The sequence below is a fragment of the Pelophylax lessonae genome, assembly GCF_965119305.1.
Source record: "Pelophylax lessonae genome assembly, chromosome: 2".
NCBI classification, from domain to species: Eukaryota; Metazoa; Chordata; class Amphibia; order Anura; family Ranidae; genus Pelophylax; species Pelophylax lessonae.
Genome location: NC_138769.1, coordinates 42452628 through 42479470, shown reverse-complemented (window position 1 = coordinate 42479470; position 26843 = coordinate 42452628). Strand labels below are relative to the sequence as shown.

The following is a 26843-nucleotide window of genomic DNA, read 5'->3' as shown; positions in this document are numbered from 1 at the left end:
TGTCTTTGTACTCCTCACCTGGTTGCCGCCACACACGCTTGACACCATCTGAACCAAATAAGTTTATCTTGGTCTCATCAGACCACAGGACATGGTTCCAGTAATCCATGTCCTTAGTCTGCTTGTCTTCAGCAAACTGTTTTCGGGTTTTCTTGTGCATCATCTTTAGAAGAGGCTTCCTTCTGGGATGACAGCCATGCAGACCAATTTGATGCAGTGTGCGGCGTATGGTCTGAGCACTGACAGGCTGACCCCCCACCCCTTCAACCTCTGCAGCAATGCTGGCAGCACTCATACACTCACTCACTATTTCCTAAAGACAACCTCTGGATATGATGCTGAGCACGTGCACTCAACTGCTTTGGTTGACCATCGCGAGGCCTATTCTGAGTGGAACCTGTTCTTTTAAACCACTGTATGGTCTTGGCCACCATGCTGCAGCTCAGGGTCTTGGCAATCTTCTTATAGCCTAGGCCAGTGATGGCAAACCTCGTCACCCCAGATGTTTTGGAACTACATTTCCCATGATGCTCATGCACTCTGCCGTGTAGTTTAGCATCATGGGAAATGTAGTTCCAAAACATCTGGGGTGCCAAGGTTTGCCATCAATGGCCTAGGCCATCTTTATGTACAGCAACAACTCTTTTTTTCAGATCTTCAGCTCTCCAGAGAGCTCTGTGCCATGAGGGGCCTTGTTGAACTTCCAGTGACCAGTATGAGAGAGTGAGAGTGATAACACCAAATTTACCACACCTGCTCCCCATTCACACCTGAGACCTTGTAACACTAACGAGTGACATGACACCGGGGAGGGAAAATGGCTAATTGGGCCCAATTTGGGCATTTTCACTTAGGGATGTACTCACTTTTGTTGCCAGCGGTTTAGACATTAATGGCTGTGTGTTGAGTTATTTTGAGGGGACAGCAAATTTACACTGTTATACAAGCTGTACACTCACTACTTTACATTGTAGCAAAGTGTCATTTCTTCAGTGTTGTCACATGAAAAGATATAATAAAATATTTACAAAAATGTCAGGGGTGTACTCACTTTTGTGAGATACTGTAACAGAGAACCCGTGTGAATGAAACCTTTTTTATTTTTTTTTACATTTAAAAAAAATTATAATTTTTTTTTAAATGTTAAAAATTTTTACAATTATTTTATTTTACAATAAAACAGTTTTTTAAATTATTTATTACGATGTTTATTATTATCTTTTTTTTTTTACAAATTGTTATTTTTTTTACAAGACAGGGAAGCCTGCAGTGCTGTGGGAGGGGAGACGGCCCCATGCTGTTGGGGCCCCCCTGTGTGCCCGGGCCCCCTACAGGAGGACTGGTGGTCCCCCCCCCTATCTGCGGCCCTGGGGCAGCCCATTCACCTGGTGATCTGGCCAGTAACTCACCTCCATTATTAGAGTGCCCCCACCCTGGATGAAGGAGCGCAGGAGGCACAGCAGACACCTGTATCGTCAGTCTTCATGGAGTGGAGTGTTAGATGTATTAGTAGATTTAAATAGGTTGTAAACCTCCTAAAAAAATAAATAAATAAAATAAAACCCTGAAAGGACAAAGACATAATGTTCTAGTGTGATAATTGTAAGCACCCCGGTCAGTGGTAAAGGGTTTGTCTCATTGCTCTAACTGATATATACTGCTGGAGAGCTTGTGCTTTTAAAAAACAACAGACTTACTGGCTAGATCACCAGACAAATATAGGCTGAAAAAAAAAAAAAAGCCAAACATCCTTAAAAGCAGTGTTTTTAAGCCCTGTGTGCATTGGCAGTGCCAGGTGCCCCAGAGATGGGGGGGCATCAAAATTTTGCTATGGGGCCCCATGATCTGTAGTTAGGCCGCTGACTTACATTATAAGACGGTGCAGAGTCGCGTCGCATATAGGGCAGTCCATTGTCAAAAAAAAATTGGAGAAACGGGAAAAAGAATTCCCTGATTTTTCTCCAAAAACGTGCCGCACAGAACCTCATGTTGCTGCCTCATCATGCAGTTTGGTACTAAAACTATAAAATGTTGCAAAGTCCTATTTTCTACACTGAACGAATGTTTTTTCCATCTGTTTAAAATAGGCATTACCACATTTGGCCACTAGATGGGGCTAAGTACTATAGGAATATCCCCAAGATACTCATCACCATCTAGTGGCCAAATTTAGTGTTTTCCATTTCAAATCTCTGAAATACATTCGTCCAGCGCAGGAAATAGCCTAATAAAGTTTTTTTGGGTTTTTTTTTTTTGCCCCCTTCACAAAGAATTAATGCACATGCACTTTCATTGGGCAAATAGCTATGCAGTTATTTTATAAATACACCTCTTAGTGTTCTTTGCGTTCTTAGATTGTAAGCTCCATTAACAGGGTACTCTTAATACTTCTGTATTGAACTGTATTGTAATTGGACTGTCTCCTTTTATATTGTAAAGTGCTAAGAATTACTGCATTTGGCAACTAGATGGGGCTAAGTACTTAGCCCCATCTAGTGATCAATTGTGGTGTTTGCTCTCTCCCCTTGTGCAGGGTGACTGGTCTTGTCTCCGCCCCCTCCTGTAGTTTTCTGCAGGCAGCCTGTAGTGGGTGGGCTCTGCTGGGCCCCTCCTACAGCTCTGCTCTCTCTCTCTCTCCTTGTGCAGGGTGACTGGTCTTGTCTCCGCCCCCTCCTGTAGTTTTCTGCAGGCAGCCTGTAGTGGGTGGGCTCTGCTGGGCCCCTCCTACAGCTCTGCTCTCTCTCTCTCTCCTTGTGCAGGGTGACTGGTCTTGTCTCCGCCCCCCTCCTGTAGTTTCTGCAGGCAGCCTGTAGTTGGTGGGGTCTGCTGGGCTCCTCCCACAGCTCTGCTCTCTCTCTCTCTCTCCTTGTGCAGGGTGACTGGACTGGTCTCCGCCCCCTCCTGTAGTTTTCAGCAAGCAGTCTGTAGTGGGTGGGGTCTGCTAGGCCCCTCCCACAGCTCTGCTCTCTCTCTCTCCTTGTGCAGGGTGATTGGTCTTGTCTTCGCCCCCTCCTGTAGTTTTCTGCAGGCAGCCTGTTGTGGGTGGGGTCTGCTGGGCTCCTCCCACAGCTCTGCTCTCTCTCTCCTTGTGCAGGGTGACTGGTCTCGTCTCCCCCTCCGCCTGTAGTTTTCTGCAGGCAGCCTGTTGTGGGTGGGGTCTGCTGGGCCCCTCCCACAGCTCTGCTCTCTTTCTCTCTCCTTGTGCAGGGGATACTGGTCTTGTCTCCGCCCCCTCCTGTAGTTTTCTGCAGGGAGCCTGTAGTGGGTGGGGTCTGCTGGGCCCCTCCCACAGCTCTGCTCTCTCTCTCTCTCTCCTTGTGCAGGGTGACTGGTCTTGTCTCCGCCCCTTCCTGTAGTTTTCTGCAGGCAGCCTGTAGTGGGTGGGGTCTGCTGGGCCCCTCCCACAGCTCTCTCTCTCTCTCCTTGTGCAGGATGACTGGTCTGGTCTCCGCCCCCTCCTGTCGTTTTCTGCAGGCAGCCTGTAGTGGGTGGAGCCTCCTGCTCTCTGCACAAGCTGTGTACAGCACAGTGATGATGTCACCGCTACATTTACAAGGCAATATCTGGGTTTACAAAGGCCGTTGGTGCACACTAAGTGGATTTACATCCTTTGTGGATATTGCGGGATATTTGTAGGTGAAATATTTTATGCTTTGGAGTTCAGCTGGAAGTCAAAGTTCCTGATCTGCCAACTTGTTCAGAACAAATTGAAGCTGCCGGATCAGCATGGCAGCTTGGTAACCAGAATTTTCAAAAGGAGAGGTCAGGGATGGCCGGCTCTTTATTCTCCCAGTACGGGTTTCCTTTATTCGCACACTGTTGACCCCTCTCGGACTCTTCTATAAAAGGTCAGCAGGACCGGTGGGCCGCAGAGGTCTGCAGTCATAGGGGATGGCCCGGTAAAAGTGACCGGGGGTGTCACATAATTGAAATCCCTGTCACCGAAAAAGCCCGGTGCCGCCGCAGCTTCGCTCTCCTGCGTTCGTATTTTTAGCTCGGAGGAAGATAAGGAATGCAGCCTTGTGTTACTCTAGCTCATCCTTCCTCCGAGCCGTCATTCATGGGAATCTCAGCATTCTCAGCTCCTCTTCATGTACTTCAGTTGCTCCCCCCCCCCGTCTTCTGGAGATGTGCCGCCACCGCCGCGGCGTATTGTGCGGATTTGCAGTTTTCTGCCGCTGTCAGTCTCCTATTTTGTCTTGTTTTCAGAGAAAATGGAAATAGAGGATGAAAAAAAAAATTAACGCATGCAAAATTTGATCTATTTAAGCCCTGACGTGCGCAGGTTGTTAGCCGCGTCTCCGAGGCGCAGTTTGACGTGGGGGCTCTGATGCGTTGAGAATGACCCCCGATGACCTCTGCGGTGAAAGGCAACGATGGAGGTTAATGAAGCATGAATGTGCGCAGCCGGAGCGGTTGAACGTGTTTATTTTATTTCATTTTATTTATTAATATAGGCAATTATAAAGCGCCCACAATATATATATATATATATATAATGTGCATTCATATCATTCACTGGCCCCAAGAGCGTGCAATCTAAGATCCCTGTCTGACATACATATACTAGGCTCAAGTCAGATAGAGCCCACCTCATTTCCGCTCATCTGGGTGCTCAACCTCTGGCCCTCCAGCTGTTGCTGAACTACAAGTCCCATGAGGCTTTGCAAGGCTGACAGTTACAAGCATGACTCTGAAAGGCAGAGGCACGATGGGACTTGTAGTTCTGCAACAGCTGGAGGGCCACAGGTTGAGCACCCATTATTCTAGCTCTTTCCTCCCCAGCCTGCTGTCCCTGGCTCACCCCTTTCATTCAATGGATTTCAGTTCATGCAGCAAAGAGAACCCGTCACAGGCATAGTAAGATTCCAGCTTTTGTGTTACATTGTATCACCCGATCTCTTTATATCTTTAATCTGAAGTTTAATCCATTTACATGTTGCCCCCCCCCCCCCCCATATGAATATGTTATTGGCATTCTATTTCCATTACATACCTTGTTTTGTACCCAGTGATATCATCACTGGGTCTCTGTGCTTCTCTATCCACTTGGCGACCGCAATACATATATATATACATTGTGGTTTACAAGTGGTTTACCGGGATTATGGCTGAACTCTATGGCTTTGGAGGACCGGAGCAACGTTTTTTTTTTTTTTAAGCGAAAGATCAAAAATTTTTTTTTTTTTTGATCTTTTGCTTTCAAAGGTAAAAAAGAGATCTGGGGTCTTTTTGACCCCAGATCTCCCCATAAAGAGGACCTGTCATCCTTATTACTATTACAAGGGATGTTTACATTTCTTGTAATAGGAATAAAAGTGATCAAAAAATTAAAAAAAATTAACGCATGCAAAATTTGATCTATTTAAGGCCTGACGTGCGCAGGTTGTTAGCTGCTTCTCCGAGGCGCAGTTTGCCGTGGGGGCTCTGATGCGTTGAGAATGACCCCCGATGACCTCTGCGGTGAAAGGCATAGTGGGATCGGGACATTGGGGATTATTGAAGCATGAATGTGCACAGCCATAGCAGGTGAACTTGTTTATTTTATTTTATTGGATTTTATTTCACTTATTAAAGGCAATTATAAAGCACCCGCAATATATATATATATAATGTACATTCATATCAGTCACTGGCCCCAAGAGCTTACAATCCCCATCTGACATACATATACTAGGCTCAAGTCAGATAGAGCCCACCTCATTTCTGCTCATCTGGGTGCTCAACCTCTGTCCCTCCAGCTGTTGCCGAACTACAAGTTCCATCAGGCTTTGCAAGGCTGACAGTTACAAGCATGACTCTGAAAGGCAGAGGCATGATGGGACTTGTAGTTCTGCAACAGCTGGAGGGCCACAGGTTGAGAACCCATTATTATAGCTCTTTCCTCCCCAGCCTGCTGTCCCTGGCTCGCCTTTTTCATTCAATGGATTTCAGTTCAAGCAGCAAAGAGAACCTGTCTCAGGCATGGTAAGATTCCAGCTGTTATGTTACATTGTATCACCGGATCTCTTAATAACTTTAACCTGAAGTTTAATCCACTTACATGTTGCCCCCCCCCCCCCCATATCAATATGTTAATGGAATTCTATTTTCATTTCATACCTTGTCTTGAACCCAGTGATAACATCACTGGGTCTCTATCTACTTGCCGACCGCAATATATATATATATATATATATATATATATATATATATATATATATATATATATATACATATATATATATATATATATATATATACATATGCATATATATATATATATATATATATATATATATATATATATATATATATATACATTGTGGTTTACAAGTGGTTTACCTTGCCGACCGCAATATATACATATATACATATATATATATATATATATATTTATACGTTGTGGTTTGCAAGTGGTTTACCTTACCGACCGCAATATATATATATATATATATATATATATATATATACACATATATATACATTGTGGTTTGCAAAAGGTTTACCAGGATTATTGCTGAAATCTATGGCCTTGGAGGACCGGTGCAACTTTTTTTTTTTTTTTTTTAAAGTGAATGATCAAATTTTTTTTATTTTTTTTTGTTATCTTTTGCTTTCAAAAGTAGAGATTTGGGGTCTATTTGACACCAGATCTCTGTATAAAGAGGACCTGTTAACCTTTTTTCTATTACAAGAGATGTAATAGGAATAAAAGTGACAGTGTAAAAAAAAAAAAAAAAAATAACTGTAATAATAAAAAAAAAAATTTAAAGCGCCCCCATCCCTCTGTGCTCGTGCGCAAAAGCGAACGCATACGTAAGTTGCGCACTTATATGTAAACGGTATTCGCACCACACATGTGTGGCATCGCCGCGATCATTAGAGCGAGAGAAATAATTCTGGCACTAGACCTCCTCTCTAACTCTAAACAGGTAACCTGTAAAGGCGTTTAACCACATCTGGACCGGGAGGTTTTATCCCTGTAATGATAAGTAATTTTTGCGCTACGGCACTGCGTTACTTTAACTGACAATTGCGCGGTCAGGCGACGCTGTACCCAAATAAATGTGATGTCCTTTTTTCCCACAAACAGAGCTTTCTTTCGGTGGTATTTGATCACCTCTGCGGTTTTTATTTTGTGCGCTATAAACAAAAAAAGAGTCACAATTCTGAAAAAAAAACAATATTTTATACTATAAAACACAACCAATACAAAACAATTAAAAAAAAAAAAATCACTTTTTTTCATCATTTTAGGCAATATGTATTCTGCTACATATTTTTGGTAAAAAAAAAAAAAAATCCCAATAAGTTTATATTAATTGGTTTGCTCAAAAGTTATCGCATCTACATACTAGGGGTCAGATTTATGGCATTTTTTTTTTTGTTTTTTTTAGTAATGGCAGCGATCAGCGATTTTTAGCGGGACTGCGATATTGCAGCGGACAGATCGGACCCCTAAGAGCCCATTCAGACTAGCGCGACTTGTCAGGCGACTTGTCAGCCTGACAAGTCGCGCTCGGTCGCGGTCCATTGAGTAGTAATAGGACTAATAGGAGCGACACAAGTCGCTCCGACTTCGAAAAAGGGTCCTGTACTACTTCGGGACGACCTCGGAGCGACTTGCATAGACTTCCATTATGTGAAGTCCCTGCAAGTCGCTCCGAAGTCGTGCTGCACGGGACTGACAAGTCGCGTCCCCAAGTCGTGCAGAGTTGTGTCGCCCCAGTGTGAACCGACTCTTACTGACATTTTTGATTACTTACTACAGTAATCAGTGCTAATAAAAATGCACTGTTATTGTACTAATGCCACTGGCAGAGAAGAGGTTAACACCAGGGGCGATCAAAGGGTTATGTCCCTACGGGGTGCTTTCTAACTTTGTGGGGGATGGACTCACTAGATGAACACAGAGATCCGTGTTCCCAAATAGCAGGAACACAAGATCACTGTGTTCATCTGTGACAGAACCGTAGTCTGCCTTGTTTACATCGGCAGACCTCCATTCTGTCTCTATGGGGAGTGATCACGGGTGGCCAGAAGACATTGCATCTGCCGGACCCGCTGATTGGCTTCCCCTCTGGGATATATATGGTATATGTGCGGCGGCTGGTCAGCAAGTGGGTAAAGCGTCACCTATGGAGATTTTTTTCTACCATAGTTTGTTGTCATTCCACGAGCGTGGAAGTTTTAAAGCATAACATGTTTGGTATCTATATACTCAGCGTATCATCATCTTTCACATTATGCAAAAAAATTGGCGTACCTATTGTGTTTTTTTTTTAATTCATTAAAGTGTATTTATTCAAAAATAAATTGCGTTTGCAAAACCACAGCGCAAATACAGTGTGACTTAAAAAAATACAACCATCGCCATTTTATTCCCTACCATGGTACCTGGTAGAGTTCCTGCTACCCTTGTTGTGTTTTTGTATCTCTTGGGGAAGTGATAATTTTTCCCCACCTTTATCCCATACTCCTTGTTCATTCTATTTGTATATCATAGAAGTAGGTTCAGGTCACAAAATGTGAAATCTAGCTTCTCAAGGCAAAGTGGTCTTCAGGTTAGGTTGCCTTTGCCTGGCTTTGGCCTTCCATCAGACTTTCAGGGTCCTTTAAGTGATGTCAATATGGGTTCCTTCTACCTGAACCCTCACTGTTTTTTGCATCTTTTGAGGGATGTGATCTTTTTTTCCCATCTGCATTCCATGCTCCTTGTTCATTCTGTATTTACTTCATTCAAGGTTCAGATTACAAAATGTGGGCACTACTGGGGCAAGGCAAAGCATTCTTCTGATAGGGTTGCCTCTGTCTGGTTTTGGCCTTCCATCAGACTTTCAAAGTCTTTTAAATGTCAAAAGCCCAGTAGGTGTCACAGTATGGGTGCCTGTTTCCCAAACCCTCTCTGTTTCTTTGTATCTCTTGAGGGATGTGATCTTTTCCCCATCTTTATTCCATGCTCCCTGTCCATTCTGTGTTCAGATCACAAAATAGGGATTCTACTGGCTCAAGGCAAAGCGGTCTTCAGGTAGGGTTGCCTCTCTCTGACTTTGGCCTTCCATCAGACTTTCAGGGTTTTTTAAGTATCAGGGACTCAGTAGATTTCAATATATGGGTTCCTGCTACCCAAACCCTCACTATTTCTTTGCATCTCTTGAGGGATGTGACATTTTTTCCCCATCTACATTCCATGCTCCTTGTTTATTCTGTGTTTACTTTACTCTAGATTCAGATTACAAAATGTGGGCACTACTGGGTCATGGCAAAGTATTTTTCTGGCAGGGTTGGCTCTGTCTGGCTTTGGCCTTCCATCAGATTTTCAAGGTATTTTAGGTGTCATAGACCCAGTAGGTATCAACAGATGGGTTCCAGTTATCCAAACCCTCGCTGCTTCTTTGTATCTCTCGGGGATAGTGATCTTTTTCCCCATCCTTATTCCATGCTCCCTGTTTGTTCATGCAAGGTTTAGATCACAAAATTAGGGTTCTGGTGACTAAAGGAAAAGGAGACCTCGGGTAAGGTTAACTTCATCAGACTTTGGTCTTGGTCTTCATTAGACTTTGGTCTTGGACTTCATCAGACTTTGGTCTTGGTCTTCCTCAGACTTTGGTCTTGGTCTTCATCAGATTTTGGTCTCGGTCTTCATCAGACTTTGGTCTCGGTCTTCATCAGATTTTGGTCTCGGTCTTCATTAGACTTTGGTCTCGGTCTTCATCAGACTTTGGTCTCGGTCTTCATCAGACTTTGGTCTTGGTCTTCATCAGACTTTGGTCTTGGTCTTCATCAGACTTTGGTCTCGGTCTTCATCAGACTTTGGTCTTGGTCTTCATCAGACTTTGGTCTCGGTCTTCATCAGACTTTGGTCTTGGTCTTCATCAGACTTTGGTCTTGGTCTTCATCAGACTTTGGTCTCTGTCTTCATCAGACTTTGGTCTTGGTCTTCATCAGACTTTGGTCTTGGTCTTCATCAGACTTTGGTCTTGGTCTTCATCAGACTTTGGTCTTGGTCTTCATCAGACTTTGGTCTCGGTCTTCATCAGACTTTGGTCTTCGTCTTCATCAGACTTTGGTCTCGGTCTTCATCAGACTTTGGTCTCGGTCTTCATCAGACTTTGGTTTTGGTCTTCATCAGACTTTGGTCTTGGTCTTTGTAGTATGGTAAGCAACGGGTTAAGTTGCTGTCTGCAAAATGTTACAATTATGTATATGTCTGGGAGCTGGGTGTGGCTGAAGTTAGTTGCATGCTGATGTGCAGTGAATAAAGAAGCAACCTGTAGGGCTTGTCTGTGTTAATACACTACATTTTGGCGACGAGGATGGCTAGCTTTCTGGATTTACCGGCTATCGGACCGTTTGATGTGTCTGGAGACCACACTAGTCTCTCACAGCGCTGGGACAAGTGGAAGAAGGGATTTCAGCTCTATGTTATAGCCACAGGAGTGACTGCACCTGCTCAGAAGAGAGCCATGCTGCTGCATCTGGCTGGACCTCAAGTTCATCTTCATTAGACTTTGGTCTTCGTCTTCATCAGACTTTGGTCTCGGTCTTCATCAGACTTTGGTCTCGGTCTTCATCAGACTTTGGTCCTTCCATAAGAGTTTGAAGGTCATGGAGTAAGTGTCATGGAGCCAATAGGTGTCAAAATATGGGTGCCTTCTCCCCGAACCCTTAATAATGATTGAATGTAGCACCCCTCTTGTGTCCTGACACTTCACTCTCTGGCGGTAGGAAGGAAGGTGATTATGGTTTCTGTTTAGTCATGGACAGTTGCCAATCAGAAGCCGGCATTGCACAGCATATCCTGCCAACACATCACGCTGCTCATCTTCAGCAGAGGAATTGTTCAGCTTCCATCTCGTATTAAGACTTTATTCTCTAAGCTTGTGCAGAGGCTATTATTAGAAAGCAGAGAGAATGAGGAGAGGAGGCACACCAACCCTCCTAGGATTGTGCGCTGGGCACTGTGTGTTTCACCAGCTATGTTCTGTGTATCTTGTCCAGAGCAAAAATTTGGTATACATATCTGCTGGTCTGAGGTTTCCTCACCCAATGACTTCTCTAATCTTTATGATATCAAGATTAGGAATAGGGCTGAGGACTAGGGATAGCACATGCTAGTTTTAGGGTTGAGGGTTAGGACTAGTACGTGTTAGGGCTAAGGGTTAAGTATAAGATTGAGGGCCATGATAAGGGCTAGTAAATGTTAGTGTTAGAGCTAGTACATGTTTAGGCTAAGGGTTAGAGCTAGTACTTAGGGCTCAGGGCTAGGATAAAGATAGTATGTCTTAAGACTTTGCCTTAGGGCTAGTACATGCTAAGTTCAGGGGGTGAGGGCTAAGGCTAATATGTGTTAGGGTTAGGCTAAGCTAGGTCTAAAGGTCAGGGTCAGAGCTAGAACATGCTATGGAGGTACATGTTAGAGTTATGGCTAGAACATGCTATGGAGGAACATGGTTAGGTCTAGTACACATTAGGTTACGACTGAGGGTTAGGGTTTGAACTGGTAAGTGTTATTCTGTAGCCGATAGTCACCATACAATGCTCACTGATTGGCTGTCCTCCCCGTACACTGCTCACACTAACTGGCTGTCCTCCCGTACACTGCTCACTGACTGGCTGTCCTCACCATACAATGCTCACTGACTGGCTGTCCTCCCCGTACACTGCTCACACTAACTGGCTGTCCTCCCGTACACTGCTCACTGACTGGCTGTCCTCACCATACAATGCTCACTGACTTGCTGTCCTCACCATACAATGCTCACTGACTGGCTCTCCTCTCCGTACACTGCTCACACTGACTGGCTGTCCTTACCATACAATGCTCACTGACTGGCTGTCCCCACCATACAATGCTCACTGACTGGCTGTCCTCCCCGTACACTGCTCACACTGACTGGCTGTCCTTACCATACAATGCTCACTGACTGGCTGTCTTCACTGTACACTGCTCACTGACTGGCTGTCCTCACCGTACACTGCTCACTGACTGGCTGTCCTCACCATACACTGCTCACTGACTGGCTGTCCTCACCGTACACTGCTCACACTGACTGGCTGTCCTCACGGCACACTGCTCACTGACTGGCTGTCCTTACCATACAATGCTCACTGACTGGCTGTCTTCACTGTACACTGCTCACTGACTGGCTGTCCTCACCGTACACTGCTCACTGACTGGCTGTCCTCACCGTACACTGCTCACTGACTGGCTGTCCTCCCCATACACTGCTCTCTGACTGGCTGTCCTCCCCATACACTGCTCACTGACTGGCTGTCCTCACCGTACACTGCTCACTGACTGGCTGTCCTCACCGTACACTGCTCACTGACTGGCTGTCCTCACGGCACACTGCTCACTGACTGGCTGTCCTCACGGCACACTGCTCACTGAGTGGCTGTCCTCACCAAGTCTCACCCCCTCTTTCTGATGTTATATCAATATATTTTTTGTAATGGCACACAGTAAAATAATATACAAAAAAAAGTGCCATTAGAAAAACAAAACAAAAAAAACACTAACAGACTAACAGGTTGCCCTCCCCATTTATGCCTAATTTAGATCATTTAGTTTTACTGTTTTTTTCTATTGGGGGGGGTGCAAGTAGTTGATCTTGCCCTAGGCCCTGGGTGTAGTCAAGGGGGCGGTGCCAAGGGGGCAGCAAAATCAGGTTTCACCTAGGGCGTCAAAAATCCTTGCACCGGCCCTGGTTAGGGGATAGTACATGTTATGTTTAGGGCTTAGGGTTAGATCTAGCACAAGGTAAAGTTAAGACTAAGGATTGGTGTTGGGGGCTAGTATATGTTAGGGTAGGACTATAACATGTTAGGCTTAAGACAGGGGGTTACAGTTAGCACATGTTAGGTATATTAGTAGCACATGTTTGGGTTAATATAGCGTGTACATTGTGGGCAGTATGTGTTAGGGCCCATTCACACTGATGGTAATGTGTGATAAAGTATGCATTTCAATATGCAATACTGGAAAACATGATCAGCTGTGCATTGCAGCTTCATTCATTTTGAATAGAGAACCCTCTGCACTACCATAATAGTGGGCAACATGCCCACACTACAGGGCTCCACGTCACATATGCTGTGCATTTTGTGAGTTGCATTGTTAGGTTTAAGGCTGAAGATTATGCCTAGCATGTGTTAGGGTCAGGGCTGAAGCTTGGGACTAGCATGTGTTAGGGTCAGGGCTGAGGCTTGGGACTAGCATGTGTTAGGGTCAGGGCTGAAGCTTGGGACTAGCATGTGTTAGGGTCAGGGCTGAGGCTTGGGACTAGCATGTGTCAGGGTCAAGGCTGAGGGGTCAGGATAAACATGTCTGCACATGTTAGGGATAACACATGTTAGGGACAGAGTTAGCTTGTATTATGGTTAGGATTAGTAGTTGGATTAGGGTAAGGAGTTAAGGTTACAATTAGAATTAAGGAATATGTAAACCCAGCATTTCATATTCCTGATATTATCCTGTTGTACCATGTACTTGTATGATAAAGTATCCTGCTCTCTTTGTAGTTCTTCCTTTGTGTGAAATCCCAGCCCCTCTGCTTCCCTATTAAAACTGACCACACTAAGCATGAGAACATACTGTGGTCGGTTCTCTAGTTATGCTGGGAACTCAGCCTGCTCTCCATCAATGATCAGACTTGTTCTGACACACCTCCCCCTTTGCTCAGCCATTCACTGAGAAGATCAGTATGCTGCTGCTTCTCCTCCCCCAGCTATTATGCAGCTGAGAACCAAGGGAATATGCTCACTTATAAAAAAAAAAAAGGGGGAAAAGAAGGTATTTATAATGTTTTTTTTTTTATATCTATACACAAATGTTTGCCTTTCATTTCTATTTTAAACCGAATGGGTTTCTCTACAAGGTGAGGGTTTACAATCACTTTGAAGTTATGGCTGAGGCTTAAGGCTAGCATGTGCTAGGGTCAAGGTTGAAGGTTACAGTTAAGGCTAGCATGTGTTAGGGATAGGAATAGTAGCTCGTGTTAGAGTTATAGCTAGGATTAGGGCTAGCATGTGTTAGGGTCAGGTCTAAGGGTTAAGGCTAGCATGTGTTAGGGATAGGCATGTTAGTATGTGTTAGGGAAAGAGCTAGCTCATATTATGGTTAAGAATACTGATTGGGTTAGAGTAAGAGGTTTGGGTTACAATTAGCATTAAGCCAGCCATAGATGATTTGAATCTCCGGAACCAGCCGAGATTCAAATCATGTATGGACAGGTTAAATGTACTCAAGTTGATCAATCAATCAACTTGGATACAACCAGCGTGCCGGATTTTACATGCGATTATTGTTAGCAGTTGTAAAAGCTGCTAGCAAGTAGCAATGATTACTGTGTTCTTCCAGCGGAGCTGGCTTCGCACCCCCCCCCCCCCCCCCCCAGTGAACACAATAGCTCCGCGGGAGGGATTCAAATCTGTCAAATCTGTCTGGTTGCAGGAAATAAATTTGCTCTGTCTATGGCTGGCCTTAGGGTCATGGCTGAAGGTTATGGTTAAGGCTACCATGTGTTAGGGATAGGCATATTATGAAATGTTATGGTTAGAATTAGGGTTAGAGCAAAGGTTAGGGTTAGGACTGAGGTGTGGGGCTAGGCTTAGGGTTATGATTTGGGCTAGCAAGTGTTAGGGATAGGCATATTAGCGCATGTTAAGATTACAGTTAGTATGTGTTAGGGTCAAGACTGAAGGTTATGGTTAGGGCTAGTATGTGTTGAGGATAGGTATTTTAGCACATGTTAGGGAAAGCAAGTGAAGGGAGAGGGCTAACTTGTATTATGGTGAGGATTGTTGGTTGGGTTAGGGTTAGTGATTGGGTTAGGATTGGTAGTTGGGTTAGGGATGGTGGTTGGGTTAGGGTAGGTGATGAACTTAAGGTTGGTGGTTGGGTTAGAGTTAGTGGTGAGCTTAGGGTTGGTGGTTGGGTTAGGGTTCATTTTTGGGTTAGGTTTGGTCGTTGGTGATTGTGTTAGGGTTCGTAGTTGTGTTAGGGTTGGTGGTGAGGTTAGGGTTAGTAATGAGGTAAAGGTTGATGGTGGGGTTAGGGTTAGTGGTGGGCTTAGGGTTGGTGGTTGGGTTAGAGTAAGTGGTTGGTGGTTGGGTTAGGGTTAGTTCTTGCGTTAGGGTTGGGGGTTGATGGTTGGGTTAGGGTTGGTGGCTGGGTTAGGGTTGGTGTCTGGGTTAGGGTTGGTGGTTGGGTTAGGGTTAGTTTTTGCGGTATGGTTGGGGGTTGGTGGTTGGGTTAGGGTTGGTGGTGTGGTTAGAGTTGGTGGCTGGGTTAGGGTTGGTGGTGGGGTTAGGGTTGGTGGTTGGGTTAGAGTTAGTTTTTGGATTAGAGTTGGTCATTGGTGGTTGGGTTAGGGTTCGTTTTTCAGTTAGGGTTGGTCATTGGTGGTTGTATTAGGATTGGTGGTTGGGTTTGTTTTTAGGTTAGGGTTGGTTGTTGTGTTAGGGTTGGAAGTTATGTTAGGGTTGGTGGTTAGGTTAGAGTTGGTGGTTGGGTTGGTCGTTGGGTTAGGATTAGTGGTGGGGTTAGAGCTTGTGGTTGTGTTAGGGTTGGAGGTTGGGTTAGAGTTGGTGGTGGGATTAGAGGTTGTGGTTGGGTTAGTGGTGGGGTTAGGGTTGGTGGTTGTGGTAGGGTTGGTGATGGGGGTTAGGGTTGGTGGTTGTGTTAGCGTTGGTAATGGGGTTAGGGTTGGTGTTGGGTTAGGGTTGGTAATGGGGTTAGGGTTGGTGGTTGTGTTAGTGCTAGTGGTGGGGTTAGGGTTGGTGGTTGGGTTAGGGTTGGTGATGGCGTTACGGTTGGTGGTCGGGTTAGTGGTTGGGTTAGGGTTGATGATAGGGCTAGCCTTTGGGGTTGGGTTTGGTGATGGGGTTAGGGTTGGTGGTTGTGTTAGGGTTGGTGGTGGGGTTAGGGTTTGTGATGGGATTAGGGTTGGTGGTTGTGTTAGGGTTTGTGATGGTATTAGGGTTGGTGGTGGGGTTAGGGTTGGAGGTTGGGTTAGAATTGGTGGTTGGGTTAGGGTTAGTGGTTGGGTTAGGTTTGGTGGTGGGGTTAGGGTTGGTCATTGGGTTAGGGTTAGTGGTGAGGTTGGAGTTCATGATGGTATTAGGGTTGGTGGTAGGGTTGGGTTAGGGTTGGTGATTGTGTTAGGGTTAGTGGTGGGGTTAGGGTTGGTGGTGGGTTTAGGGTTGGTGGTTGGGTTAGGGTTAGTGGTAGGGTTAGGGTTGGTGGTTGTGTTAGAATTGGTGGTTGTGTTAGGGTTGGTGGTTGGGTTAGAGTTGGTGGTTGGGTTATGGTTGGTGACGAAGGTTAGGGTTAGTGGTTAGGTTAGGGTTGGTGGTGGGATTAGGGTGGGTGGTTGGTTAAGGGCTAGTAGTGGGGTTGGTGGTTGAGTTGGGGTTGGGGATGGGGTTAGGGTTGGTGGTTGTGTTAGGGTTGGTGGTTGGGTTAGAGTTGGTGGTTGGGTTAGGGTTGGTGACAGGGTTAGGGTTAATGGTTGGGTTAGGGTTGGTGGTTGGGTTAGGGTTAGTGGAGGGGTTGGAGTTGGTGGTTGGGTTGAGGTTGGTGATGGGGTTAGGGTTGGTGGTGGGGTTGGGGTTGGGGTTGGTGATTGGGTTAGGGTTGGTGGTTGTGTTAGGGTTGGTGGTTGGGTTAGTGATGGGGTTAGGGTTGGTGGTTGTGTTAGGGTTGGTGGTTGTTTTAGGATTGGTGGTTGTGTTAAGGTTGGTGGTTGTGTTAGGGTTGGTGGTTGTGTTAGGGTTGGTGGTTGTTTTAGGATTGGTGGTTGTGTTAAGGTTGGTGGTTGTGTTAGGGTTGATAGTTGGTTTAGAGTTGGTGGTTGGGTTAGGGTTGTTGACAGGGTTAGTGGTTGGGTTAGGGTTGGTGGTTTGGTTAGGGTTAGTGGTGGGTTGAGATTGGTGATGGGGTTAGGGTTGGTGGTTGATGTAGGGTTGGTGGTTGGGTTAGTCTTAGTGCTTGGATTAGGGTTAGGGGAGTCCGATGTTAGAGACAGAAGGACACAGACTGACAGCACTCATGTGATAGAAGGGATACAGTCCAGCTGCAGAGTAACTTCTGCTTAAATCAATGTCAACGTTCTCTTTGTTGTTAAACAAAAGATTTTCGCGGCTTTGCAGCTTTTGGAGAATCGTTGTGATACTCTAAAAGAGCAAATAAAAAAATGCGGCAGCATCATGACACGCCATCAATAAAACTTTATCAAATAAAAGTGACAGGTCCTCACAAGCAATCTTGATAACATCGCTTGTCTCATAAAAATTATCCAGAGACAAGAACGGGCTCAAATGCCTGTCAGCTGGAGCTTCCCTGCTGTCTGCCCCACATCATAATGTGTAGTCGCTATTTCCATGGTGCGTCCTAGCTGACACATTCCAAGGGGTGAACATAGTTTTGGTAAATATAAAGTTGATTGTACAGAGATTGTATGGTCAAAGTGTAACATGTATGGTGACCCTAGGGGGCCCTGCCAGAGATGCCATATTCCATCATGTAGCAGGCTCTGTGTATGATATACATCAATGTGTAATTTATTCAGCAATGGTAGAACTCAGCATGGATGGTATAAATAGCGTATTTTATTATATTGTTGTATATAAAGTATATTCAAGCAAACTGGGTCTTCAAACTATGGCCCTCCAGTTGTTCAGGAACTACAATTCCCATCATGCCTAGTAATGTCTGTGAATGTCAGAGTTTTACAATGCCTCATGGGATATGTAGTTCTGCAACAGCCGGAGGGCCGTAGTTTGTGGATCCCTGAATGGGAGTTTTTTTTACCTGTCCATCCAGTCCTGAGATCTACAAAGCTGTACTCCGTTGCAGTTAAGATAGAAATTAGTCACCTCCCCATCCCCAGACTGTGATTGGGCAGTGAGTTTACCCCTCCCCTCACACTGCTCTCTCCTATCATCAGCATGTCCCTTGTCAGCAATGCAGCGCTCCTAAAGACCCCTAGTGCTTCCCCTCCCTCTTCCAGTCTTTGCTCTGCTATCGTGGGTGACAGATTCAGGCACTTCTAAACTCTCCATTTAAAAATACAATTCGTATTTGTTTTTTGAATACACACAGTTACTGCATTCATTGGGATTTTTGTTTTTAAAGCACAGAGATTTTCATTTCAATATATTCCTCAATATCCACAAGGGATATAAAACTACTTTGCATCACCGAATGCCTATGCAAACCCAGATATTACCTTGTAAAATTAACAGTGACATCATCACTGTGCTGTGCATAAAGTGGGGCTATGGGAGGGACCCAGTAGGCCCCACCAGGGCCATCTTACCGAATGGGCATGCTGGGCAGTTGCCCGGGGGCCCCACTTGCCCAGGGGGACCCCACCTGCCCAGCGACCCAACCACAACCAAGCATTAGTCCCGATTCACGTGTGCATTCTGTTGCCAAACTTAGCAGGTGGCAAGCGCCTGTCGGCCCTGTGCTGCTGTCAGGCCACTTGGGCCATGGAGGGGGAGCCCACAACTAAAGGAATGCCTGTCCGCCTCCACAGGAACAGGCACACACAGGACAGTAGAGTCTGACTCCCGTCTGTGTGTGTGTTTACTGGACCCAGCCGCCCAACTTGGAAGCTGTCATTAGCCTGGCACTGCTGTACCAATAAATAGCACCTTATCGATAATTTGCATTTTTATTCTCGTGGGTGATTGTGTAGGCAGGGCCCCAGTGCACTGCATTGCCCGGGGCCCTTTAATGCTCTTATGATGGCACTGGGCCCCACCCACTACAGGCTGCCTGCAGAAAATGACAGAAGGGGCGGAGACAAGACCAGTCACCCTGCACAAGGAGAGGGAGCAGCAGTGAGTGGTCTTTATTATAGGAAGCTCCCGCACAGAGGGAAAGTCTCACACTGGATTACTGCACAGATCTGGAAGAAATACACAAAGCTCACCAAGATTCCAGGAAGAATACACAAGGAATGGATTTCGATGATATTTGGTTTTCCCCGGAGTTGAGCTTTAGGCACACTGCTGTGATGTGTGTAATTGAATGAGTGTCTCTTGCTCTGTGTATTCCTTGGTGGGGAATGGTAACAGCAGATGTACTCCCAGCACACAGAGTCCCCCCCTGTGTATTAGAACATGGAGAGGGCTGCATGGTGAGCCGTCTGCGGGGACTCTGTCTATTCCCTGAGTGTGAAATGCTGCGGCTGATAGAAGCTCCTGAGACCCCGCCGTCTCCAGCCCAGTAAGAGATGGAACTGGGAGCGGAAGGTGTCTGGGAGGTGTGACGTGTGGCTGACAATCACTCTCCACTTACTACTTGCACATAAGCAGCAGAGGGTCTTTATAATGGGATTTTATTTATAATTTATACCATTTTGGCTTTGATTTATCAAACTGCACGGCATGCTAAAGTGACCTACAGCAACATTGGCTGAGCTGCCTTGATTTATTAAACCACAATATCACTGAGTCCAGGTTCACACATATGCGATGCGGGAATCCTACGAATCCACTGCGGGTTCCCGCATCGCATTCAACTCGCAGGCAGTTCACACTGCCATATGCGAATCGCTGGGGGTGTAAATACAAAGTTAAAGACACCCCCAGATCAGTTTGTATATCGCAGTGCCAACTGTCAGTTCGGACATGAATTGGATCGCATAGGTGTGAACCACCATGCGATCCATTTCTGGTGTGGACACAAAAAAGGGTCCTGTGCGTGTTATGTCCGAATGCGATGCAAATTCAGCCATACAATCTGTATGGCTGAATTTGCATCGCACAGACATCGCATGTGATTTGCAGAGCAGTGCGCTCCCAATCACATGCAATGTCTGACATCACATATGTGTGAACCTTCACTTAGGGTGTATTTAATGAATATCACTGAAGACATGTAATTATAAAATACAGCAGTAGTGGCTGAGAGGCCGCTTTAGCATGCCTTATAGTGATCCTGGGTCCAGGCTGGGGACAGACAGTACAAGTATTTACACATTATTTACAGAAATCTTCAGGTGGGTGGAAGACATAAACTGCTCATCGATTGTTCCTATCTGGAGCTCTTATTTATTATTGCTGACTCCTAGGTACTGGAGTTCCCTCGTTTTTATCTGCCTTTTCTTCAGCTGTAAAGAATTCTGCTGTAAGGACACATGGAGGCTGCCATTGCTTTGGAATATTTCTGATGGAATGTTCTCGTGTCTGATCATATTTTCTTAGGATATTTTCTTTTCTGATCGAAAGTTCTTAGCATATTTTCTTTTCTGGTCGAATGTTTTTAGGGTATGTTTGTGACGGTACTCACTGTCACTGGGAGTGAAAGACCGATACTTAACTATTTCTGGACCAGAAGGATTTACCCCCTTAATGACCAGGCCATATTTTGCGATTCGGCACTGGGTTATTTTTACGGACAATTGCGCGTTTGTACGACGCTGTACCCAAATAAAATGTATGTCATTTCCCACAAATAGAGCTTTCTTTTGGTGGCATTTGATCACCTCTGCGATATTTATTTTTTGCGCTATAAACAAAAAAAGAGCGACAATTCTGAAAAAAAAAAACAATATTTTTCTCTTTCTGCTATATAACATTCCCAAAAAATGTTTTTTAACATTTTAGGCCAATTTGTTTTCTGCTACATATTTTTGGTAAAAAAAAATCACAATAAGCGTATTTGGTTTGCGCAAAAGTTATCGCATCTACAAACTACGGGAAAGATATGTCATTTTTATTGTTTTTATTTTTTTTACTAGTAATGGCGGCGATCTGCGTTTTTTTTAGCGGAACTGCGACATTGCGGCGGACAGATCGGACCCCTAACATTGAAATTTTTGATACTTTTGGGAGGACCAGTGACATTACTACAGTAATCAGTGTTAAAAATATGCACTGTTACTGTAATAATGCCATTGGCAGGGAAGGGGTTAAACCAGGGGCGATCAAAGGGTTAAATGTGTACCTAGGGGAGTTATTCTAACTGTATGGGGGATGTGCTTGTGAAATGACCATAGAGACATGCGATCCTATATAGAAGGATCACAGGCACTCTGTGATCATTCCAGGGAGAAGAACGGTCAGCTGTGTTTACAACAACTGACCGTTCTTCTCTTTCAGCGGGGAGCGACTGCGGGTGTCAGGGCGGCAATCTGAGCCTCCTGCCCCATGCACCGGAGTCCCCGATGATGAGTGGGGGCGGGAGTGCGCTGCCGGCCAACGTGTACCTACGGCGGTTCGCGCAGGAGGGCCAGCCTGCCGCAGTATTTCTGCGGCGGGCAGTCCTTAAGCGGACACTGAGAATATGGTTTGGATTACTTCAAATGGGACAGTAATATTTGTCAGACCTGTATCTCGAGAAATATGTGACAGTGAGAAGTTGAGAACTATTCCTGGCCCGTTTGATTCTGAACATGTTGATTGAAGGAGCTAATCACATTGGCCTCTGTTCCATGTTCTTCAATGTCAGAGACGGACAGTCTGTCACTGGTGGTCCCTTCCTATTGTCTGTGTATTGAGGTGTGATGTGGATTCTGTTAAGCCTGTCTGTCCCATTGTTAATTGTTAATGAACTCACATATTGTTTCTGTCCAGATGGCTAGATAATTAGTTCAGGTTGATTCTATTTCTGTATACAATTTCATCTGCATATGATAATGTAACCAGGCAACCCCTGATCTGATGGGGTAATCTGATCAGGAGGGGGAAGTCCATGCTGTATATAAACTGTGTGATTGTTCAATAAAAGAGAAGGTTCCAGAACAAGCTAAGTTGTTGGCTAGCTTTGCATGGGGGTGGCTAGAAAATCTGGTATCTATGTTCCAGACTAAAGGAAGCCGTATACTGATGGAAGTCCACAAACACAGTGTGGGTCGCGGTTCCATTACAATGATCGAATGTTCTTAGAATCTTTTTATTTCTGTTTGGAAGTTCTCAGGGTATTTTCTTTTCTGGCAAAATGTTTTTAGGGTATGTTCTCTTCTGATCGAATGTTCTTAGGATCTTTTATTTCTGTTTGAAGGTTCCCAGGGTATTATCTTTTCTGGTTAAATGTTCCTATGGTATGTTCTGTTCTGATCGAATGTTCTTAGGATCTTTTAATTTCTGATGGAAAGTTCTTAGGGTATATTTTTATCTGATCGAATTTCTTAGGATATTTTCTCTTCTGAGCAAACATTCTTAGGGTATTTTCATTTCAGATTAAAAGTTTGCATGGTATTTTCTTTTCTGATCAAATGTTTTGAGGGTATTTTCCCTTCAGATCGAATGTTCTTAGGGTGTGTTATCTTCTGATCGAATGTTCCTAGGGGATGTTCTCTTCTGATCAAATGTTCTAAGGGTTTTGCTCTTCTGATCAGATTTTCTTAGAATTTCTATTTCTGTTTGAATGTTCAGAGGGGAAATTTCCCTTCTGATCGAATGTTCTTAGGGTATGTTCTATTCTAACTGAATGTTCTTAAGGTATGTTCTATTCTAATTGAATGTTCTTAGGGTTTTCCTCTTCTGATCAAATGTTCTTAGGGTATATTAATTTATGTTTTATGTTCTGATCAAATGTTCCTAGGGAATGTTCTCGTATGATCGAATGTTTATAGGGTGTTTTCATTTCTAAAGTTTTTAGGGTATTTTCTCTTATGATCGAACGTTCATAGGATATGTTCTCTTCTAAACAAATATTTATGGTATTTTCCCTTCTGATCGAATGTTCTTAGGGTATTTTCAATTTCGATCAAACGTTTAGGCCAGGTTCACATATGTGCGGCCGCGGGTTCGTGCCTGGAGATCGGTGCGTGTCTGTTCACCGGTTACGGTGCGATTCCGGTTCAATTTTTTGCCTGAATTTGCACCTGAATCGGACCCAAAGACGCACAGAACCCACTTTTGCAAGCCTTGTGAACCGGTTCCATTGAGAGCCATTCACACTGAAATGTCATACAGATTGGATACAGGGAAATCCGCATCCAATCCGCACACATGTGAACCCAGCCTCAGGGTTGTTCTTATCTGATCGAATGTTCTTAGGGTAGCTTCTTTTCCAAACAAACGTCCTTAGGGTATTTTTATTTCTGATTTAAATTTCTCAGGGTATTTTCATATCCGATCGAATGTTCTTAGGGTATTTTCCCTTGTGATCGAATGTTCTTAGGGTATTTTCTTATCTGATCGAATGTTCTTAGGGTATTTTCCCTTCTGATCGAATATTCTTAGGGTCATTTCTCTTCTGAGCAAAGATTCTTAGGTATTTTCTTATCTGATCGAATGTTCTAATGGTTTTTCTCTCCTGATCAGTTAGATACAAATTGCTTCAGTACTCCCTAATGCACTGCTGCACAAGAAGTTGAACCAGGCCTTCACTGCTCAGCATGCTTCTTGGAGGGCTGGGTCTGCTGCGATACGTTGCATGTTAGCACGTGTTGCCATTAGGGAAGCCATTCCTTGGAATTGTCTTCTCAACTCACAGCAATGGACCAAAAACCGCACGTGCATATTTCTGCAACACAGCCGAATAAATGACATTGCAGCAATACATGCGTTGCTGAACATTGGGGTAAATTAGCGCGTTACTGCAATTCAGTCGTGTAAATGGGCCTTCAAAGTATTGGAGACTGCCAGGCAAATAGCATTTTCAGAAGGAGATCAGCAATGTTTCTCGGTTTGGGATCCTCTCCTCCTCTGTACAGCTGCTGTCTGGTCTTTGTTCTTACTTGTCCTGGAGAACTCCGGGAAGAAAGGTGTGCAGAGTGTGAAGAAGACAAACTTTTGTTCTCGGTGTCCAGGTGTGATTGGCTGGAGGGAGGGGAGTCGGTGATGTCAGAGCGCTGAGCAAATAATTCCTAATACAATGTATAAAGGAAACGTTCCTGGCACAAACGCAACCTAACACTCTCCGGCCTTCTTCTATTGTATCTTCTAAACTCTTTTTTCTTCCTTTTGTTTTGATAGTTTTTGTGCTGGAAATTTAATATATATATAATTATTTTTTTATTTATATATTACTATTCTTATAATATTTATGTTTTATATTATGTATATATATATGTTTGTTGGGGTATTTTCCCCTGTGATCAAATATTTTGGGGGTATTTTCCCCTGTGATCGAATGTTCTTCAGATATGTTCCCCTGTGATTGAATGCCCTTGGGGTATTTTCCCCTGTGATCAAATGCTCTTGGGGTATTTTCCCCTGTAATCAAATATTCTTGGGGTATTTTCCCCTGTGATTGAATGCTCTTGGGATATTTTCCCCTGTGATCGAATGTTCTTGGGGTATTTTCCCCTGTGATCGAATGATCTTGGGGTATTTTCCCCTGTGATTGAATGCTCTTGGGGTATTTTCCCCTGTGATCGAATGTTCTTGGGGTATTTCTCCATGTGATTGAATGTTCTTGGGGTATTTCCCCCTGTGATCCAATGCTCTTGGGGTATTTCCCCCTGTGATTGAATGCTGTTGGGGTATTTTCCCCTGTGATCGAATGTTCTTGGGGTATTTTCCCCTGTGATCAAATGTTCTTGGGGTATTTTCCCCTGTGACTGAATGCTGTTGGGGTATTTTCCCCTGTGATCGAATATTTTTGGGGTATTTTTCCCTGTGATCGAATGTTCTTGGGGTATTTCCCCCTGTGATCGAATGTTCTTGGGGTATTTTCCCCTGGGATTGAAGGTTCTTAGGGTATTTTCCCCTGTAATCGAATGTTCTTGGGGTATTTTCCCCTGTGATTGAATGCTTTTGGGGTATTTTCCCCTGAGTTTGAATGCTCTTGGGGTATTTTCCCCTGTGTACGAATGCTCTTGGGGTATTTTCCTCTGTGAACGAATGCTCTTGGGGTATTTTCCTCTGTGATTGAATGTTCTTGGGGTATTTTCGTATTTTCCCCTGTGATCGAATATTCTTAGGGTATAGTCTGCCTTGGGTACAGCCATGTTCGGGGTACAAGAGTATATGCACTGTTCTTCTAGGTCTTGGCTTATAAAGTATTTCCCCTCCTTGCAGACATAGCAGGGCGAGAGACAGAGGGAAATCGAAGGCAATAGACTGAATGGGGGGGGGGGGCTGGGGGGAGACAGTTGGAGGACAGCCAGAGCAAGGCGGTTGGGGGCCCTATAGTGTGTGTATGGGGGGCCCAATAATATATTTGCTACTGGACTAGGACAGTGTGCTGATTGGATCACAGGAGCTTTCAGGCACAGGGTGTGATAACAACTAGCAGCGCGCATCTGTGCGTGCTGCTAGCTATCAGACAACGATCGTAGATTAACCACTTTAAGACCAGCCCGTTTCTGACACTTTTTGTTCACATGTAACAATCGGTATTGTTTGCTAGAAAAATGACGTAGAAACCCCAAACCTTATTTTTAAAGCAGAGGCCCTAGAGAATAAATTGGTGGGTTTTACCATTTTTTTTATGTCACATTAAATTTTCACAGCGGGATTTCAAACACAATTTTGAACAATACACTTTTTTGAACTTCAGTGCATAAAAACACAATAAATAACCCAATTTTTTGGTAAAATATAAAAGATGATGTTAGGCCGAGTAAATGGATACCAAACATGTCAAGCTTTAAAATTGCGCACACTCGCGCCCCAAGCCCCCCCCCCCCCCCCCCCCGCTGCCCTCCGGTGTTTCTACCGGCTCGCCTTTGCGATCTGCAAATCAGGGGAAGAAATCTGCCGGTAGCAGAAGTTTACCATAGAGAATAATTAGGACCAGATGGTCCCCAGCAGTCTCTATGACCTTCGGAGGCCCAGGTGCGACGTTATGACGTCACATCTGGCCCAGTAGATGTAAACACTGCCGTGTACTGGAAAGGCCGGGATCGTTTTTTTTTTCTTTATCTCAGGCTTTCTAGCCTAGAGGAGGGATTTGGGATCTTATAGACCCCAGATCCCTCCATAAAGAAGACCTGTCATTTCCTGTTTCTATTATTTTTAAGTACAGAAGTTTGGCGCCATTCCACAAAAGTGCGCAACTTTAAAGCAAACATGTTAGATATCTGATTACTCAGCGTAACATCATCTTTTGTATTATACAGAAAAAATTTTAAAAATCGGGCTAACTTTTAGCGTTTTTTTTTTTTTTTTAATTCGTGAAAGTGTTTTTTTTTTTTTTTTTCAAAATTGCTGTGCAAATACCGTGTGACATAAAAAAAATGATTACTCAGGGTCTCTGATATATATAAAACGTTTGAGGGTCGTGAGTAATTTTCTAGCAAAAAAAAAGATGATTTTTACATGTGGAAGAGTGGTGTCAGAATTGGCTTGGGAGGCAAGTGGTTAAAGTTAATTTTAAGGGGCCCAAAAACACAATAAATTTCCAGATTTTTTGGTAAACATATCACACTTATGCGACGCGATTTTGCGGCGCTATTTCGACGCGACTTTGCCGCGATTTTGACTGATTTTGAAAGCAATGGCTATGGCTCAAAACGCAATCAAATCGTGGCAAAGTAGTGCAGGAACTGCTTTGAAGTCGGTGCGACTTCAAAACGCACTGATATGAATGGGGCTCATTGAAAATAATGGAAAACGACTTGCCATGCGATTTTGCGGTCCAAAATCGCGGGACAAGTCACACTAGTGTGAAAGGGGCCTAAAAGCTGAGGTTGCACTGAATAAATAAATACCCAACATTTCAAACTTGTGCCACAAAATTTCGATAGGCAACACTTTAAAAGCCCCCTATAGGTCATCAGTTTAGCGTTATGAAGGAGGTCCGGTGCTGGAATTATTGCTCTCTTCCGGTGTGCGCAGCGATATGTAACACTTGTATCGCAATCAGCGTTTTCATGCGTAGGCACCCCAATGCGTGCATTTACATTTGTACTTGCGTATATCTGGGGGGCTTCAATTTTTTGCAGGGGGGG

General features: G+C 44.4%; 1 protein-coding gene and 1 pseudogene across 4 annotated transcripts in view; both read left to right on the top strand.

Annotated features, from left to right (window-relative positions):
- Positions 1-10144, top strand: part of LOC309547941 — a 12860-nt pseudogene extending 2716 nt beyond the window's left edge. Inside the window, exon 2 of the transcript in view lies at positions 9540-10144. The product of the transcript in view is annotated as an uncharacterized misc_RNA (transcript). The remainder of the gene's footprint in view (positions 1-9539) is intronic.
- The window catches only part of BCL9 (BCL9 transcription coactivator), a gene marked incomplete at its 5' end in the record, with an annotated part of 467860 nt that overhangs the window by 25104 nt on the left and 415913 nt on the right, over positions 1-26843 (top strand). The window lies entirely within an intron of this gene.